Below are 20,064 nucleotides of genomic sequence, written 5' to 3'. Positions count from 1 at the left end.
TGTATACATTATACATATATAATATATATACATGTGCACACACATATGCATAGATATATACACATACATGCACATATACCTACATATATACATGCGAACATACATACATTGTTATGTATGTGCATATGCGTATGTGCATTGTTGTGTATGTGCACATCTATATACACATGTATACATATATGTATGTATATGTGCTTGCATATATATATAAATTATGTTTACCATATTAGAAATTAGAACAGTATTTTTGTGAAAATGCTTTTGACAATTCAGACTCTTCTTTCCTAGAATCCGTCTTTAGGACGCCCAAATGTCCTCAGACCACTCTTTGAGAACCACTGATCCAGTTTGACATATTCAGGGTTTAAATAGGAAAACTTGGCCCTGCGGAAAAGAAGTGACTTGCACAAGATCACGTAGTAGGTTAGTAGCAAACACTTCCAAGTGAAGATATTCTTCCCTATTCTGTGTATTCACAGCATCATGCCATAATGGAGTAAAAGACTGACCTAGAAGACATGACTGGGTTCAAATTCTTCCTCTGATACATTTTGAAAATGTGACCCTAGGCAAGTGATTTCCCCTTTCAATGCTCGAGGAAAATCTCAGAAATTTGAAATCACATACTAGTTGTTCATCTTCATCAGTGGAGAGAGTTTCCAAACTGTAGAAATAGACCTTCTCCTCCCTGCAAAATAAACAAAGAAAAAATGCAAGCCCTGGATGAATTCAGAAGGAAATGAAATATTTCATATCACAGTAATGCGACCTTCTCTATGCCCATGCTGCCTGTGAGATCATCTGTATGCTGGGGGATGAACAGATTAGATACCATGTAACTTTCTGGATGTGCTCAAAAGTCTTCAAATGAAACACATATTGGAATAAATTGAATATGGGACCCTGGCTTAAGACAAGTTTGCTCTTTCAGGCTCATAAGGAAGATGCCTGGTATACAAAAATTTAATAATGATAATATTCACGTTTATATAGGACTTTAAGGTTTCCAAAGAACTCTACATATACTAATAATTTCATTTGATCTCATAAAAGCCCTGGGAATTAAGCACTATTATTACACACATTTCACAAGTGTGTTTTTCTGACTCCATGTATGACTTCATCTCCATGTAAAACATTTTTTATAGTTTGTGATTTTCAAATTTCTTAAGCAATATCCACAAATTAAATTAGATGTATTTCAAGTATTGAAGTAATAAACAACATCCTGGTGATTGCCTTAATTTCCAAAGCATGATGCTTTTAAGGTGGTTGTGCATCCACTGTTTAATATGATTTTTAGTGATTTAAGAATTTGTGATTTTACTGTGATTAGTCTTTCCTTGACCTACACAAATCTTACCCTTGTGCAACTGGAGTGTCTTTGAAAATTGCTTTGGCTGAAAATGCAGGCAGGTAGTGAGGTGGATAGAGCACTGGGCTTGGAATAAGGAAGACTCATTTTCCTGAGTTCAAATCCAGTCTCAGACACTTACAACTTGTTTGACCTCAGAAAAGTCACTTAACCTTGTTTGCCTTAGTTTCCTCATTTGTAAAATGAGCTGGAGAAGAAAATGGCAAATCATGCCAGAAACTTTGTCAAGAAAACGCCAAAAGGGGTCATGAAGAGTCAGACACGAATGAAAAATAAAATGACTGAACAACAATGATTTGACTGAAAACTGTACTATCTATCTGGTCACCATTAGGATGAAGAAATTCTGAGTTAGACTTCGATAACAGTTGCAGTCTGTGTCCGTGCCATACCCATACATGAAACCTTCTTAGTGTGAGAGGACTTGCCAGAACTCAGCGTCTGTTAATATAGCCTTTGGGAATTCAGGGCCTGTTCCAAGTACAACTACATAATAGGAGTATGGGTCTTCAGTAAAGGGTCTTGCTTTTTAAAAAATAAAAATGAAACAAATGTTTCCTATCCTGCATTTCATTAACATGGCTAACTTTATCATTGTTCTTTTATAGGATGACGTTTATAAATTTTTAGATCTTAAATACAGGAAATAAGCCCAAAATCCACTTTAAAAAGGAGCAGAGAGTTGAATTCCTTTGAATCTTCATTTCTCACTACTTTTCTTCACTCAGTTTTATTCTGGTCAGAAAAAGAACAACTCATTCTTCAGTTTACATGTAGAGTTTGGTCCACCTTCTGGGCTTGTACTATATCCATAATCATGACAAGAATGCTTTCCTTTTCTCCCTCTCTTTGCCCTTTCTAGATCCTCCTGAAGTTCTATTTCTTCCTGAAAGTCTTTCCTGATTATCCTTTTTAAAAAATTCTCATGGCACATTGTTATCATGTCCAGCACTTAATTGTTGAAGACATGGCAGTCTTATCTCCTCTACTATGCTGTTAGCTCTTTAAGACAAATGATCTTAATACTCCCCCTCCATCCCTTTTCTGCCTCAGAGGCTGGTCAATTGCATGGATCAATTGCTAGCAATATATTGGTGCTCAATAAATATTGTATGAATTATGGATTAGATGAATTCTATTTTCTCCATAGTAATGAAGAAGGTACTCAAATATACTTGTTGATTAATCAATCACCTATTAAATTAACTATTATTTTATTTCTTTTCCCACAACTATCCATACAATGACTATATGTATAATAACTAACTGAATACACACATACATATATGTGCAGACATATACATACAAACACACACACATGTGTATATATGCACATGTGCGTATATATACACATATATACATATACTCATGCATTCATAGATGTGTATATGTGTATGCACATATACATACATATATAAATACATAATTCACACATACACATATAAATGTATACACATACATGCACATGTACACATACACATACATACATACATACATACATACATACATATCTCTAAAGTTTATAAAGCACACATCTGTGTTCTTATTTGAGTTTTACAATAACCCTATGCAGTGTGTACTACCAGCAATACTGACCCCATTTTCAGAAGAGGAAACTGGAGGTTAGAAAAGTTAAATGACCTGCCCATGGTCACATAGCTGGTAGGCAGCAAAGGCAAGGTTGGAATCCAGGCCATCTGTCACTGGTGTTGGATCTCATCCCATTGCCACAACTCCACTCTATCCCGATTAGATATTTCAACTGCAAAATAAGCATAATATGACCTGTCTCATAACTGTGAGGGATATACTTTGCAAACCTTAACACTGGTTAAATGAGAGCTATTGTCAACATTGGTATATAACATTTGGAGGAAGTTTATAGATTCAAATTTCTGACCCTATCCTAAGATGACATAAATAACTTTCTGTAAACAAAATAACTATAGAAAATTCTCAATGGCAAAAAAAAAAAAATCTTTGAGATTAAAAAGAGGAAACCCTAGGTTGGTTGTGTGGAAATGAATGTTGAAAACTAAAATAAACAAATGAATAAAGTTGCCTCTGGTCTTGGAATTTCTTCAGTGTGAAAATTCTCCCAGTGTCAAAATGCATTCCACTGCTCAGAACTTCTTCTGTAATTTATATTCACTTCCCTGGAGGCACTGAAGGGTTAATTTCCTTGCCAATGGTCCCACAGCCATCGTCAAAGGCAAGTCTTGAATTCAGATCTTGATGATTCCAAGGTGAGTCTTCTCAACTTGCTACCTCTCTATTAGGTCATTAATAAGTTTATTGGATCTTACATATCACAATTCTCATTTAAATTTTCTAATCTTATGTTTCGTATAATAGAGCAAAATATCAAATTCTTTCATGGGGTTGATGTAGGGTCAATATAAAGCTAACATAAAGACAATTTGTCCTTAAGGTAAGCAAAAGTTAACAAAAATAAATAATTTTCTTATCTTTTTCTCCTTTGGGAAATACCCAACATTTGGACTTAGTAACTGCAGAAGATTTTACTGTGTCAGAATAGTCACACACACACACACACACACATACACACACACACATACACATACACGTTGGCTTTATTCTTAATTTTATTTATTTGTATCTGTATATACTTGTTATTAAATAGGGTTGGAGAATTTTTGCTGGAATTATTTGAATTCTTTTCCTCATTGAAACTTTTCCCTTGAGGTGAGCTGGCTAATAATATATTGAGGTCCTTTCTTCTCCAGTATTGCAAATTCCTGAGGAATTAAATCAGAGGGAAATGAGAGCCAAAGCATCATTAGGAACTAAAAAATAATATTCTTCTAAAATTTACAAGAGTTTGAAGATGTCAGGTTATTAGAGCTTACCAATGTGTTCTCTTCTCCACCGAAGGGGAATTGATGAATTATTAAAATTAAATGGAAGCAATGAAAAACAAGAGGACCTAATTAAGCTAATGTTGAATTGTAGGCACTGTCAATTTCACTAGAATATTCTCTCAGTTGGGTGCAAGTGGGGAAGTATAAGCAATTCTATTTATTGCTAATGACATATGAATAGACAGAAGAACATAGGTAAATGTTTTCATTATTCTCATCTAACACATTTATTAGAAATAGGACCTTAGGATAATCACTCAGGTCTAATTCAAGTTGTAACTTACCAAATTTATATAAACTGTATTCAAAAATCTTCTGAAAGGGAGAAGTACCTTGAGATTAAAAATGATTAACTCCTGCATCGTTCACTTCATGCTGAAAGTTATTTTCTTACCATAAACAAACTTTCTACAAGACTCCACAGGTTGATATTCATTGTATAATCTTTTAGTAGTTAAGTGGCAGAGTGTAGAGAGCTCTGTCCCTGGGGTCAGGAAGACAGATTTCAAATTGAACTTCTGATGCCATCTCTGTGACCCTGGGCAAGTCATTTGATCTCTGACTGTCTCAGTTTCTTTATTTTCAAAGTGGATATTGTGATATTTAAAAGCTTCAAGAGATACAATTTCAAGGTATCTAATCATTTTAATAATAATGCTAGTATTTTAATAAAAAATGTCAGTGGCAACTCTCAATTGACAAAAATAATCATAGCAGGGTGGGTTCATGACTTATATGCCCTTAGAAAAGTAGATGTTGCAAAGGGGCAATCAGCTCTTATTGACCAACAAGTAATGAAAAAGAATGAATATTAAAATAAGGTGCTGGACATATTCTAGTGATTTTCTTATGTCATACTTCTAAATTGCCCAGTCTTGGGCAATCTATTCAAAGAATTTATTCCCATTCAAACTTCTGTAGAGTACAAAGGGTTTCTCCACCTTAGATCAGATGTCTTGTAGGGTTGGGTGGGGTCTGACAAAGATTGAGAAGAGTTAATTTAATGTCATTATTAGTAATGTCTATCAAGAGACTAAACTTTGAACCAAGGGCTGTAGAAAAAGAGAGAATTCTATGTCTCCCCAATCATTGGTTATTAATTTTCACTTCTCTCAGTATGATAATTGCTTCTACTTCCTAGGATTGTTATGAGGATAAAATGAGGTAATATTTATAAATCTGTTTTGAAGCTTTAAAGTCCCTTATAAATATTCTTCTTCTCCTTTTCCTTCTTCTCCTCCTCCTCCTCCTCCTCCTCCTCCTTCTTCTTCTATGGCTCTTCACTCCTCTGGATTCATAAAGAAATAGGTTAGCTTGTATGATGATAACGATTACAAGGATAGTAATAAATGTATATAAATACTTCTGGAACAAGGAGACATCAATTCATTCAGCAATAGTAAGTTAACATATACAAACTTCTCCCCTGTTTAAAAAAAAAAAAAAAAAAGCTCCAGTAGCTTCCTAATACCTCCCTCATCAAATACAAACCCCTCTATCAGTCATGTAAAGTACCTGCAATATTGAAGTTTCTTCTGACCTTTATATTCTTTTTACACATAACTCCATTCCATATCCTTTACAGACTAGTCATATTGACTAATTTCCTTACACATGACACTGTTTTCCATCTTCATGCCATCTTCAAGTCCTTCTTTGCTATAATGCTCTCTCATTTCATCTTTGCCTAGTGGAAACCTTTCCTAATCCCTTTTAATTCTAGTGCCTTCTCTCTATTAGTTGTTTTCTATTTATCCCAGATGAGCAGCTAGGTGATGCAGTGGATAGAATCCTGGGCCAGGAGTCAGGGTGACTCATCTTCCTGAGTTCAATCCAGCCACAGACACTTACTAGTTGTATGACACTGGGCATGTCACTTAACCCTGTTTGCCTCAGTTTCCTCATTTGCAAAATAAGTTGGAGAAGGAAATAAAAAAAAAAGACCAGTTTCTCTGCCAAGAAAAAAACCCAAAAGGAGTTATGAAGAATTAGACATGACTGAAAGTGACTGAACAACAACAAATTTATCCCTTATAAAGTCTGTTGTTTTATATATATTTGTTTGTGTGTTGTCTCCCTCATTAGATTTTAAGCTCCTTAAAGACAAGGACAGTCCTTTTGCCCATTTTTGTCTCTCCAGCACTTAGCACAGTGCCTGACACTTAGGAAGTACTTAATAAAAGTTTGTTGATTTGATTATAATCCTGAATTTCTTCAAAACAGTTTAAGCACTACCTTCTAAATCAGAGGATCTTAATTTCTCTGTGTGTCATGGTACCTTGATGAAACTTACATATTCCTTCTCATAATAATCTGTTAATGAAAAAATAAAATGCTTGAGATTACAAAGGAAACCAATATATTAGAAATACAGTCATCAGAACATTTTGAAAAGGCTTATAAAGCCCTTGAATTTGATCTGCAAAAACTTGGTGGTCTGTGGACCCTGTTAAGAACTCTTGCAAGATGAAGCTTTTCCTAATCCCTTGGATAATTGATTCCTACCCCAAACTACTTTTTATACATTTTTATACATTCTGTGTATTCTTATATATTTGCATGTTGTCTCCTTTTATATAATGAAAGCCATTTGAGGCAGGAAATGTTTCTCTATTGTCTTTTTATCTGCAAAGATAATCATGGAACCTAGCATATAATAGAAACTTAATAAATCCTTGCTGATTGATGTCACTATATTAAATATTCCTAATCTCCAAAATATATTGAATGAAAAGTTTTCAACACAGATTGATCTAGTTGGGTGAATACAAATTACGCATGTATACACACACACACACACATCTCCCACTAGATTGTAAGGCCCTTGAGGGCAAGGATTGTATTATTTTTTTCTTATTTGTATCCTTAGTGCGTAGCACAGTTCTGGGTTTTTACAAAAGATACTTTCAGTAAACCTGTAGTGGGTAAGCTTACATCCTAATTATTTTTACTCAACTACAAAAAAAGTAATTTTATCTACCTATTCAATAGTCTTTAAAACATTAAATATAAGAGATAGAAGGATAGATACTTATGTTAGGATACTTTAGCCAAATCACATTGAAAAAGTGGGATGATGAATTGGAATTAAGAAGGGGAAAGGAATAAACATTTAATAATTGTCTATTCTGTGCCAGGCACTATGCTAAACATTCTACAAATAGCTTATCTGAGGGATGCAGGAAGACCTGAGTTCAAATCCTACCTCAGGCTTACTAGTTTTATAACCCTAGACAAGTCACTTTTCAGCTCTGTTTCCACATCTAGAAAATGAGAAGTAGAATTCATTTACCTCTATGGTCCCTTTTATCTTTAAAGCTGTTATTTTATGAATGAGATGATAATGATATCTGCTGTGACCTGAGCCATTGTAAGGTGGAGCTGATAGGAATCAAGTAACACATCAACAATAGCACTTTAAGAAAACTACTTCCTGTTCCATACACATGATAAGCCATCTCCTCTCTCTGAGCCTTTCTACTGACTCCCCCTCATGGCTGGAAATTCTACCTCAGGTTAACTTCGAATACATGGGATGTCTTCAAGACTCGGTACAAGCACAGACTCTTCTTGGGTCTCTGAGTTGCAAGCGACTTCCTTTCTAAGCTTACCTTGCATTTACTCCATCTATATCTATATCTATATATTCGATATATGCCTTGTATGTACATCATGCTAAGTGTATATTGTTTTCTTTAGTAGAATGCAAGCTCTTTGAAGACAAGGACTTTTTCACCTTTTTTTTTTAAACTCCATTATTTAGCCCAGGTCCTAGAACAGAAGAGGTAGTTAACAAATTTAATAAATTCTTGTTGATTAATCAATGGACTTGTGAAAAGTCATCTGAAGACAACATCCATTACTAAGTAGAACAGAGAACTTGAATAACTTTTCACTCAATTAAAGGCATTTGAAAAAATGTGGAATGAAATACAGAAAACTTTTTTTCAAAAGTGTGCCTAAAAGGCTTAGTACCATTAATCAATAACTAAAAGTCAACAGTTTAGGGCAATACACTGTGACAAAGAACAAATAAAAAATACACTTGAATATAGACTGAAGCATATTCCTTTTGTTTTTCCTTCCTTCTTTCTTCCATCCCTTCCTTCCTCCCTTCCTCCCTCCCTTCCTTTCTCAAGTTTTTTCCCCCACAAAATGACTAATATGGAAATATGTTTTACAGGTTTATACATATATAACATTAAAAAAAAACTTGAATGTTAAAAATTGTTTTCCATGTGATTGGGGAAAATAAAATATTATTAAAATGATAAACATGAAAAACGGCATCAATCAAAAACCGTACTACTGTGGTTTGAATTCAAGAAAATCTGTGAGGTGAGAACTGAATGTGGAAAATATCTTGTCAAAAGAAAAAGGTTCATGTTAACTCACAGGTGCAATAGAATGCTTGCACATCTCTAATATAATGAAGAATATAGTGAATATGCCATGAGAGATGAAAAAAATTTGGCTTTCCTTAAAAAATGGAAAGTGTCAGAGACAGATACAATTTGTATATTTATTGGCTCAATGCCTTAAATTTATGCATGGATTACTAGCAGCCATTTCACCACTTTCCTTTATAATATAAGACTGATTCTATCTTTTTTTTTTTGACAGAAGCCATTATATATTCATTACAAAAAATGAGAACATCAATGAAACCTGCTTATATGGGTCAATTACACACTTGTAAACTTTATCATAAATATCTTCTGTTGTTCAATTTTTAAAAAAAATAAGAGCAAAAAATTGTCTTGACTGAGAAGCAAAAGAATAAGCACTAGAAAGTCCCAGCAACTCATCAATTCAATGATTATTGAACAGGTCATCCTTAAGGACCATAACTTTTATAATGCTTTTACTGCTTATATTGCAAAGCCTTTGACTCTTTTGTATTAATGACTTAGTCATGTACAGTAAATCTAGAAAACAGATCCAAACATAATAATCCTGAGAGAATATTTGATATCTACATGGAAAACAGTTCTTTTATTAAAACACACAATAACATCAAGTTTGCCAATAAACAAAGTATATTCAAGAAACAATTGAAGAATATTAGAGTTCTTCTTAGCATTAAATTCATTATTATTACTATTGAATAAAATGGAAAATATATTTTAAGTCACTGAGGAAATATCAGAGGTCAGCTTCCAACTCAGGTGGTCTTCCTTACTCAAATTAGCCTTTGTGTCAGAACACATGAGCAATCATTCCTTAGTATGGCTTTGGAACATCATCTCTGTCATTTACTGTCATATACATATCTTGGACATTTGGATAGTTCTTTTGGTGTTGGAAAAACTTTTGACTGGAAAGCTGTTTAGGTTATTTTTTTTTCATTTTCAGTTGTATCTGACCTGTCATGATCCAATTTGGGGTTTTCTTGGCAAAGGTATTGGAGTGGTTGCCATTACCTCCTCCAGTTTAGGTTATTAGGGGCATATTAAAATCTTACAACATTTTATGCAAATACTACAAGACCTTCTTAGATGGCTTCAGCTTATCTATAAGATGCTTAAATAAAATGTTCTGGCCTTATTTATGGCTCATGAATAGGTCTTCTGAAATTGAACCTCCTTTGCCTCATGAGAACTTGGTTTCTAGGTGTCTGAAAGGTATTTGGAAAGAGTCAGGAGAGTATAGGATGGTCACCAGAATTTGAGTTGGGCTGCTAGAAGTTGTCATTGAGTGAGATACAGACACAGGCTCAATATTATTTCCTAGACCAATCTCCTTATTTAAGTCAATTACACCCCTATTGAGGTGAATCAGACATTGAATGGACCTAAGATTTTATTTTTTTTAACTCTAGTTCTAAAAACAATTCTTGGTGCTATTTAAAAAAAATATTGGTAAGGTAATTGGTAGGTAATATTGATTAAGAATCTAAAGAAAGATGACTCAGGAAAATGGAAGTCTCAAAAATAAAAATTCACCATATACAAGATAGGATTATGACCTATGGAAATGAATAGACCAAATCTATTTGATTCACAAAGTCAGCAAGCAAAGGCCTCAATCGCCCTTAATACTGTGATCTACCCAGTGAGTTAAATAGTCAACCCTTTGCTTCTTTGGTTTCCTTAGACTGCTCCTTTTCTGGACAGGAATGAAAATAAGAGAATAGGCTCCTTAACACTAAAATCTTAATTGAAAATATATTATTCATCCGAGTATTTTTTTTTTGCATTCCTCAAAGGGAGAGAACAAGTAGAAAGACATACATAAGACAAAGAAATAAATATCTAATGGTGATGGGGGTGGCTATCAGGTTTATGGGATATGTGTGTGTGTATGTGTGTGTATGTGTGTGTGTGTGTGTGAGGAAATTAACTTATCTACTTATTTTTGGGCACGGCTCTTCCAAATCCCCTGGAAAAGATTGGACTCGCATTGACATCAGTTGCTCCCACAGGTCTTATTAACGTATAAAGTCTAACCCATAACCTTGAAGAGTTTACAAACGATTTAAGTGAAGACAAGAACTTAGGTAGCTGGTTTACTTCCAAGCAGCTGCTTTCTTTATGACATTTTTATATTCATATTTATGTTCATTTTCATAGTCATCATGATGAATGTATTGGGCATTTAAAATATGAAAATGAAAAATTTCTGATCTCAAATCTGAAAAGTAGAGATGAAAGTAAAATTAGTTAATTACTCTTGGCAAGATCTAGGCAAGAGGTTCTTGGGAGAATTAATCTTGAGGCAGTATTAGTGGATGTAAGGTTGCTATAATAATTTAAAATATGTAAGTATTTTCACCTTTCATTCCTTTGTCTTCCCTTTAACAAACAAACAAAGTACTGAAATTCAAAATTCTTCTAGTGCCACTTGGTTACCTGGTTACATGACTTCCAAAGTCAGCTTAGACTTTGTAGTAGTTCAGAGTAAAAAAAAAACAAAAACAAAAACAAAGAAACAGACCCTGTTATTCTTGGGTTCACAGATATCAAAGATAATTCAATTCAGTAAAAATATACTGCATACTTAATACCCAAAAGGCCCATCGTCAAGGATCAGGGATAGTTCCTGTACTTAAGAAACCCTTATTCTATTAGTGATATGGGATGATAAAATATGTACAAAGATAAGGAAATATAAAACGCATCTGGAGAGAGGTGGTAAATTGAAACACTTCCCATAGAGCCTGTCATATTCTTTCACTATTACCTACAAGACAGAAAGCCTAGAAAGTGGTTTGATGTCTCCTTTTGCTTCTTTTAATGGCCTTATTGATGCAATCTCACTAACTCTTAATGTTATACCTAGGCCTATAGTGTACCTAGTCCAGAGCAGTAGAGATAGACAATAGGAAAAGATTTCTACAAGAAGGAATGGAATAGACTGTGAGGAAGGATAGTGAGATTGTGGTGAGGATGAAAATAAAAACAAAGAGAAGTGAGATATGGGTAGTGTGAGAAGGAATGATATTAGTTTGGTTGGGTAAAGAAATTTCAGATTGATAGATTGTGGAGCTGGAAAACTTTGGGGGCAATAATGAGACGAAGAGGATGCTTGTCCTTTTCTGTGTTGGAAGTCGTGTGAATGTATATAGAGGTGCATTGAGTTGAGGAGTTAATAGTATTTAAGAGAGGACTTGACAGATAAATTGGAATCCTTGAATATAAATTCAGGGCTTAAGGTAGAAAGGAAGATATGAACCAGCTACTAAATTTCATGAAAAGGATCGACAATTTCCCTTTAAAGGTAGCTGATTGCCCAGTGGATAAAGCACTGGTCCCAGGGTCAAAAAGATCCATCTGGCCTCAGACACTTACTAGCTATGTAACTCTGGGCAAATCATTTTACATCTTTGCATCAGTTTCCAGTTGGGATAATACTAGCACCTACTTCTCGAGGTTCTTGTGAGGATCAACTGAGATACTTTAGCATAGTGTCAGGCTTAAAATATTTGGAGTAACTGATCCCTAAAGTACCTGTTGTAACTCCTGTAGCACCATCTAGTTCTCATGGGTCTCCCAGTCATGGTTACTCCAGGTACATGGTATTTTGTAAGTACATACCTAAAAAGGATGCAGTTCACAGGATTCCACCAATGTGATTATTGTGGCTATTATTTTTAGTTAGCCAAAGGACAAAACAAAAATACATTTACTGAAGTATAATAAGAAAAGAAGCAATGAAATGTTTTACTTATAAACTTAGGTACGTGCTCCCATATTTACCTACGCTATCAGTGAGAAGAGTAGCCATGGGCAGGAACGTATAGCTCAGGGTATAAGGATCGAGAGGAACATGGATAGGAAACATATGACAAGGCATAGGTATAGAAATGACACATACTTAGGGGGCATATACGGTCACGGAAATCCATGAATAGCCATCGATTACATCTCAGGACTTGTGGGAGCGGAGCTCCTATGTGGGGAGAAACAGTTCACATCCCTGAGGCACGAGGACCCCTGAAGTTCTCTAAGGACGTTATAATTGCCCTGTTCCCATTGGGCCTGCTCCCTGCTGGTCTAACACAGTCTTTGTCATTGTTGTCTCCTGTTGGGGACATTTCACAAAAATGATGCTTAATATTTCTCTACTGCTCAATGCCTGACATAGCTCCACTGGACATAAATTTTTGGAGGTCCTTTCTTCTTCCATCTAGAGTTCTAGATTGAGGTACAACATCTCCCTTAGAGAAGGATGACAGGACATTAGCAATAATTTTTAGATGCTTTTTACTACGCATTTTTTGAGAGGGGTAAAACAGCACATAGTTATGGGATGACAGGAAAAAACTATTCAGTGGCTTGATCCCACAAAAAGGGGTCAACTTGATTTTTTCACAGTTGATGAAATAGATGAGAGATTCTTTGGAGATTCTTCGAAGATAGTACTTTCAGATACTAAAGAGTTTGTATTCCAGAGCAGCCATAGCTAACCAATACTTTGCTGTTGTTTTTATTTGGTCATGTTTCAGCTGTGTCTGACTCTTTGTGATCCCTTTTGAGGTTTTCTTGGCAAAGACACTGCAGTAATTGGCAATTTCCTTTTCCAGTTCATTTTACAGATGATGAAAAGGAGACCAACAGGATTAAGCAACTTGCCCAGAGTCACACAGCTAGTCAGTGTCTGAGGCCAGATTTGAACTCAGGAAGATGTGCCTTCCTGACTTTGGGCCCAGCTGCTCAAACCAGTACTTATGGATTTAAATCTATTATTGCATTTAGAGAAGCATCTCTACTGTGACTTAAAGTAAAATATAACTATAGCTCTCTCTTCAATTTCTTCAATAGGATGTTTTATCCAAAACCCATTGCAGGAAGACTCTGCCAAAGGAAATACACGGAACTGTGTTGGTTTGACCCACTATGGTCCATTTAGTGAGGACATCATGATCCAGTCTGCCCTGCAAATGAACCTCAGTAAGCACAAATGGAGATATTATTTCTTGCCTCCCATTTAGCAACATTTCTGCTATTTTTAATATGTTGCTGCTAATAAGGCTTCTAGTTTTGAGATAGCTGCCCTTCTTGCTAACTTAAGAAATCTAACTACAAACATTTAGAAGAAATTCAGTCCTTTACTCATTTATCCAATAATTCAATGAATGCTTATTGAACCACTAATGCATGCAAGATATTATTCTAGGTGTTGAAGAATATTATTGGAGATCACAATCACTGCATGAGACATTACATATGAATGCAGGAAACTTCTCTAAACATAGAAATAATTTTGCAGTAACTAAGAAATAAAGTCTTTTCTGCATCTTTCATCCTTATAAAGCTACCTTTGGAACTAATACTTTGTGACAATGTGTTTTCTGAGAAAAATAAAAAAAGCCCTATGTCGCCAAAAGCATTTTCCTTGGAATGAGTTATCCTAGAGTTGTGCAGTTCCTGGCCTGGAATTTGCTTTTTTCTCATGGGGTTTTCTCCCGCTGACAGTCGTGATGCTATATCACTCAGTACATTGGCAGATTCCCCATGTTTTAAGGGGGGGTTCCTGGCATCCAAAAATAGAAAAGGAATTTCTTCTTAAATACAGAAATGATAGTTAAGGGAATTCGTCAGGCACACATAGGCCCTTTTAGCATTTTCATATTCCATTATTTCATTTGCTAAGAATATTATGGAACTCTCCCACATGCCCCTTACTAAGTATCTAATTAACTATGAATGAGCACAGTCGATACAGATATTGTGTAGGAAAACAGAACAAATCTTGCTAAGTCTGATGCCAACTGATGTTCTTTATTATGCAACATATGTCTCAATTAAATTTTCATGGGATGCGGTGCATGCATATTTTTCTGGGACACAGCAACATTTCAGAAACTAAAGATCTTTATATTGTACACAGTTAACCTATGAGATGGCAAGTCCATAGAATGTTCAAGACAAGTTAGAGTTTCAGAGAGAGATGATGTATTTACTTCTATTCTGAATGTATTTGCATCAGCACATCTAGCTTAAATCAATTTGTGTATAATTCCTTTCTAATTATAACTCAGCATTTAGGAATCATAAACATATTTTAAAAAGCATTCCCACTGACAATGTCACGATCCAAATATTATTCTCAGTGGTATTTTTAACATGTCCTTAGTGAAATCAGATACTAACAAAACGAATTACATTCGTTCAAAAAACTCAAATGGAATACATGGAAATTTCTGATTATGAAATTTGGAAACTCTCCAGAGCTACCTTTTTAGCATTAGTGGACCTTCACTTTTGAAGATAAATGGAATCTAGTGGCTTCAGTAAGGATTAGATTACCCTGTTGCATAATGTGCAACTTTATGCTCCACGCAGTATGCTTGAATGGTATAATCATGATCTTGAAGCACTCGGCAATGAGCTAATGTCACATCCACCATAATAACTTTTACCTCTTTACTAGAGATTAAAGCATTTCCATAGTATATCTCTCTGGATATTTGTTTTTGCCAACTTTCAATTTTCCATTTAAATGGAAAAGTTCAAGGAGGAAAAGGGCAATATCTATTTTTGTCTTCTAGATTAGAATAAGTGTTTATCTGAAGCAACTTGGTATATGGAAAGCTGGGTAGCTAGGTGGCACAGTGAGTAGAATGCCAGGCTTGGAATCAGGAAGACTCCTCTTCCTCAGTTCAAATCTGTCCTTACACACTTATTAGCTGTGTGGCCCTGGGCAAGTCATTAAACCCTATTTGTCTCAGTTTCCTCATCTGTAAGTTTAACAGGAAAAAAGAATGGCAAACCACTGCAGTATCTTTAGCAAGACAACTCCAAATAAGGTCATGAAGAATAGGACGCAGCTGAAAAATGACTGAATCAGCAGAAAATGCTGCTTTTCAAATGATGAGACAAGAATCTCAGCTCTGCCATTTATTGACTGTTTGACCTTAGGGATATTGTTTAAACTCTTTGTGCCCTGGCTTCCTCCATTTATTTCCCAGACAAGGAAACTGAAGCCCAGAGAAAGGAAGGAACTTGGCCAATATTGATCAAAACAATTTATCTAGATTGATCCAGGAATGGTATTTCTAGTTGGAAGGTAACTCAAAGACCTCTTAAGACTTCAGAGTTTGCTAGGTGGGAACAATGCCAGAATTTGGAGTCAGGAAGCCCAGAGTTTGAACCCTGCCTCGGAAACCTACTCTTTGTGGGACTCTGAGCAAGACACTCAATCTCTCTGCCTCAGTTTATTTATCAGTAAAATGGAGAGGCCAATAATTGCATTTATTTCTCAGGCTTGTAGTTAGGATCAAGTGAAATAGTACATGAAAAGACTTTTACAAAACATTAAAATACTATACAAAATTTAGCTACTATTATTTGTAATGTTATTATTACTATTTCTTATCTAGTCTAACCCATATCTCTCAAATAATTTCTAGTTACAACATAGCAGAAAAAAATATCATTAACTTTTTACTTGAAGACTTCTAGTTTGGGGGTTGTGGGGGTTCATTACTTCATTAGGCAATCCATTCAACTGTCATATGCCTTTATCCTCTTTTCTTAAAAGATCTTGTCTCCCAACTCTACCAGGTTAGATGGGTGGGGGCTGTTCATGAGCCAGATACCACTCTGATCAACCCAGGACCTTTAATCTGACAAATTTCCATCCTTGATTGGTTCATCCTTCCTTAGAAAAATTCTTGGCCCCTTTTTCCGGAGGTCCACCATATTAATGCTTAACAATGTAGACCTGAAGAGTCAACTTAATCCACTATAGCTCAGAACTCAAAGCTCATGAGATCCACCAGCTTCAGCCTCCCCAGTAGCAAGAATTACAGGTAGCTACTGCTATACTTGTATCATGTATAGCTCAAATTATTTAATTTTTTTCTTACATTAGGCCTAAATTTGACCACTGAAAATTCCACTAATTCCTTTTAATTCTTCTTCCTGAGACTAAGAAATCATGGTCAATCTTCCTTTTTGTATAGCATTTTGTACAGCATTTCGACTACTTGAAGATATCCATCATAATCCTTACATCTCTTCTCTATAGGATTCTGCCTTCTATTTTTCCTCATTCCAGAGGAACTTGAGCCTGTTCACCATTCAGATTGCTCTCCTGTGAAGGGTTTTTAAAGCCTTTCTGAATTGTTAGGCCCAAAGATGAATTCACTGTTGTTGAACTCCATCTCCTTCTTGCAGCTTTTATACAAATAGTCTCACATACCTGAAACACATTCCCTCTTCATTGTCATCTCTTAGAATGAACTTCAATCAATGTTCTCCTCCAGTGCCCCCTACTTGTTCAAATTTTTTTCTAATTCTCTTAATTGTGGAAGCTCTCTTCCTCCTCAATTTGTCATTTAAATACTTCTCTGTTACCTTTTTGGATACTGCCCCCACCCTACAGTTTATTGTCCTTTGCACAGTCTAAAAAAACTGCCATTCTCAGGTGTATCCTTCTCTAAGTTGATGAGAATGGTACTTAAATCACTTCCAAAGTCCTGGGACAAACAGAGAAAGCAGCAACCTGAAATATTCTCAACCGCCACTATAGCATCTCCTCATCCTAATTCATTTGACAAGCATATTATCATAAACAGTAACTCTGTGAAAGCTTCATTGTGACAAAGGATACTTTGGTTCTAAATCAGTAAGGTTTATGTGTTTACTAGTAACTGAAGCATCCCCACCATCCCTCCTGCCACCAACTACTAAGTGTAACTCTCGAAATTTTTCACTTTTGTGAGGAGTTGGCCACACCTTGGACTGATTCTAATTTACCTATTATTACGGAGGGCACCACCCTCCACCCAGTCACCCAGGAGGCTCACCACTTAGATATTATTCTCAACTTTCACTCACTCCACACTTCCAAATCTTTGCTAAATCCTATCTCCTTTACCTGAACAACGTCTGTTGATGCCACATTCTCTCCTCTGACATTGCCAACCATCCTTAAGCAGGCCCTCCTCTTTTCATGTCTGGAATATGACAAGAGCATTCTGGTTGATTTCTATGCCTCGAAATTCTACCCATTTTACTCCATCCTGGACTCATCTGCCAAAGGGGTCTTCTTAAACAGGAGGTCTGTGAATATCAGCCTTCCCTGCCCCAACTCAGTAAACTGCAGTGTCTTCCTATGAAGTCCAAAATTAAAAGATCAGGTAATCTCTTTTCTACTACTTAAAGAGCTTTATAACCTGTCCCATTCCTCCCTTTATAATCTTGAGTTTACCCTAACCCTAGCTCCCCACTATGCAATCAGGTAACCTTAGCTTCTTTGTTCAACACTTCAACTCCCAACCCTGGGTATTTTCACTGACTGTCCCCTATTCCTGAAATGCTCTCTTGCCTACTTTCCATATCTTGGCTTCTCTGGACTCATTCAAGTCTCAGGTTAAAATCTTATCTTTTGTAGGCAGACTTCCCCATTCTTTTTTTTTTTTAATTCCAGTATCTTCCCTTTGATATTACCTCCAGTTTGTCCTATATATATCTTATTTTACATAGTTATTTGCATACTGCCTCTCCCATTAAATATGAGCTCCTTGAGAGCAGGAACCATTTCTGTCACCATTTAGCACGTGGTAAGTATTTAATAAATGTTTGTTGACTTGGTTTGCTGACTTTAAAGCCTGTGTCCAAAATTTCCTCAAAAACAAAGATACGAATGTGAAAACAATAAAAATAGTTGATAGATTTTTTTAAACATATAAGAGGCTTCACTGGATCAAAAGACACAGCTATATTTTTGTAATCTTTCTGGTACAAAATTCCAAGATATTTCTTTTTTCAGAACATTTAGAACAATCCACAGTTCTACTAGTAGAGCATTAACCTTCCTGGCCTACCACAGTACTTCCAAATTAAATCTTTCCATTTTTATACAATCACAGCTCTCAGACTTGGAAGGGACCTCACTCTCTATCAAGTCCTGAGTCCAGATTCTACTTTGAATACTTACTTGCTGTGTGAACCAGTGCAGTCATTTAATTTCTCTCAAAAGCAATTTCTTCACCTGTAAAATGGGGAGAGTAATAGCACTTACCTCTCAGGGTTGTTGTGAGGATCAGATGAGAAAATATTTTGGAAAACTCTTTGCAAAAACCTAAAGAACTTTGTAAATGCTAGATATTTTTAGCTTAACTTTTAAGTGAACAAGAATCTCTTTTATAATTTTTGAAGACCTCCAGGGAGGAGAAATCTACTGTTTCCTGGGGTGGCCCATTCCACTTTTTAAATAGCTTTTATTATTTGGAAGTTTTTCTAGTCTGATTTAATCCTTTGATGGCTCTCTGATCTCACTAGCAAGGGTATACCCTCCAATAGCACAGACTGAGAGCTATCTTTGCTTTTTCATCTGAGCAAGACTTGCTCATATCCTCCTAATAAATTCTACATGAGGGATCACCCTAGCATATCAACAAACATATATTTTATGGATTAGATAACTAATTTATCTTTCATGTATATGTAACAATTCTTCCAGGAATCTTGCTATGAAGAATTGGTAAAGACAGAATGTTAGGTTATAGGCATTACTCTGTCTCCCAAATTTATAATACTTCATGATATATGTCTAGGAGATTAATTCACAATCATTTAACGCTTAATAATTTTTTCTAATTCTTTCAACATATTTTTATTTTTAATAAATGACAATAATTATTTCTTGTGTCCTGTCACTTAAAAAATTATGTTTCTGGATGATTTTTGTTTTTGATTTTCTAAGATATTCTAAGGAAACCATATCATTTTATCTTCTCTTTGTACAGGATTGTGTCTTTAATGGTCTTGTCTTATTTCTATACCAATCATGTCTTCTTCTGGTTATTGTTCAGTTGTTTATTCATGCCTGACTACCATTTGAGGTTTTCTTGATAAAGATATTAAAGGAATCTGACATTTCCTTCTCCATATCATTTTACACATGTGCAAATAGAGGCAAAAAGGGTAAAATGACTTGCCCAGGGTCACAAAGCTAGTAAGTTGCTGAGGACAGATTTGAACTCAGGAAGATGAGTCTTCTTGTCTTTAGTCCAGGTATCTTATGCACTGTGTCATTTCTGGTAACGTGTCAAAAATTTGAACTGTGTGAAATAATACTGGAGTCAATGGGAAGATTAGGACCTATTTATAGAGTTGCTTTGAGGATCAAACAAAATAATGTTTGTCCCATAGATTTCTCAAATTCAACTTATCAAACGCAAATTCATAATCCCCTCTCCCCAAACACTCACCTCTTCTAAACTTCTCAATTACTGTTGAGGGCAGCACCAGTCCAAGGATTGCAAACTCAGTGTTATCCTCAACCTTCTACTCATTTAAGTTATTTAAGCCATTGCTAGTTTTTGACATTTCTGTCTTCACAAATGCTCTTCTT

General features: G+C 35.4%; 1 long non-coding RNA gene across 1 annotated transcript in view; it reads left to right on the top strand.

Annotated features, from left to right (window-relative positions):
* The window catches only part of LOC140521100 (uncharacterized), a 129,423-nt gene extending 115,297 nt beyond the window's left edge, over positions 1 to 14,126 (top strand). Inside the window, exon 4 of the long non-coding RNA XR_011972796.1 lies at positions 13,521 to 14,126. This is a non-coding gene — a long non-coding RNA (uncharacterized lncRNA). The remainder of the gene's footprint in view (positions 1 to 13,520) is intronic.
* Positions 14,127 to 20,064: the final 5,938 nt, after the last annotated feature.

Source organism: Notamacropus eugenii, chromosome 1, assembly GCF_028372415.1.
Source record: "Notamacropus eugenii isolate mMacEug1 chromosome 1, mMacEug1.pri_v2, whole genome shotgun sequence".
NCBI lineage: Eukaryota > Metazoa > Chordata > Mammalia > Diprotodontia > Macropodidae > Notamacropus > Notamacropus eugenii.
Note: the sequence above shows the minus strand (reverse complement) of the source record. Positions and strands in the feature narration are given on the sequence as shown.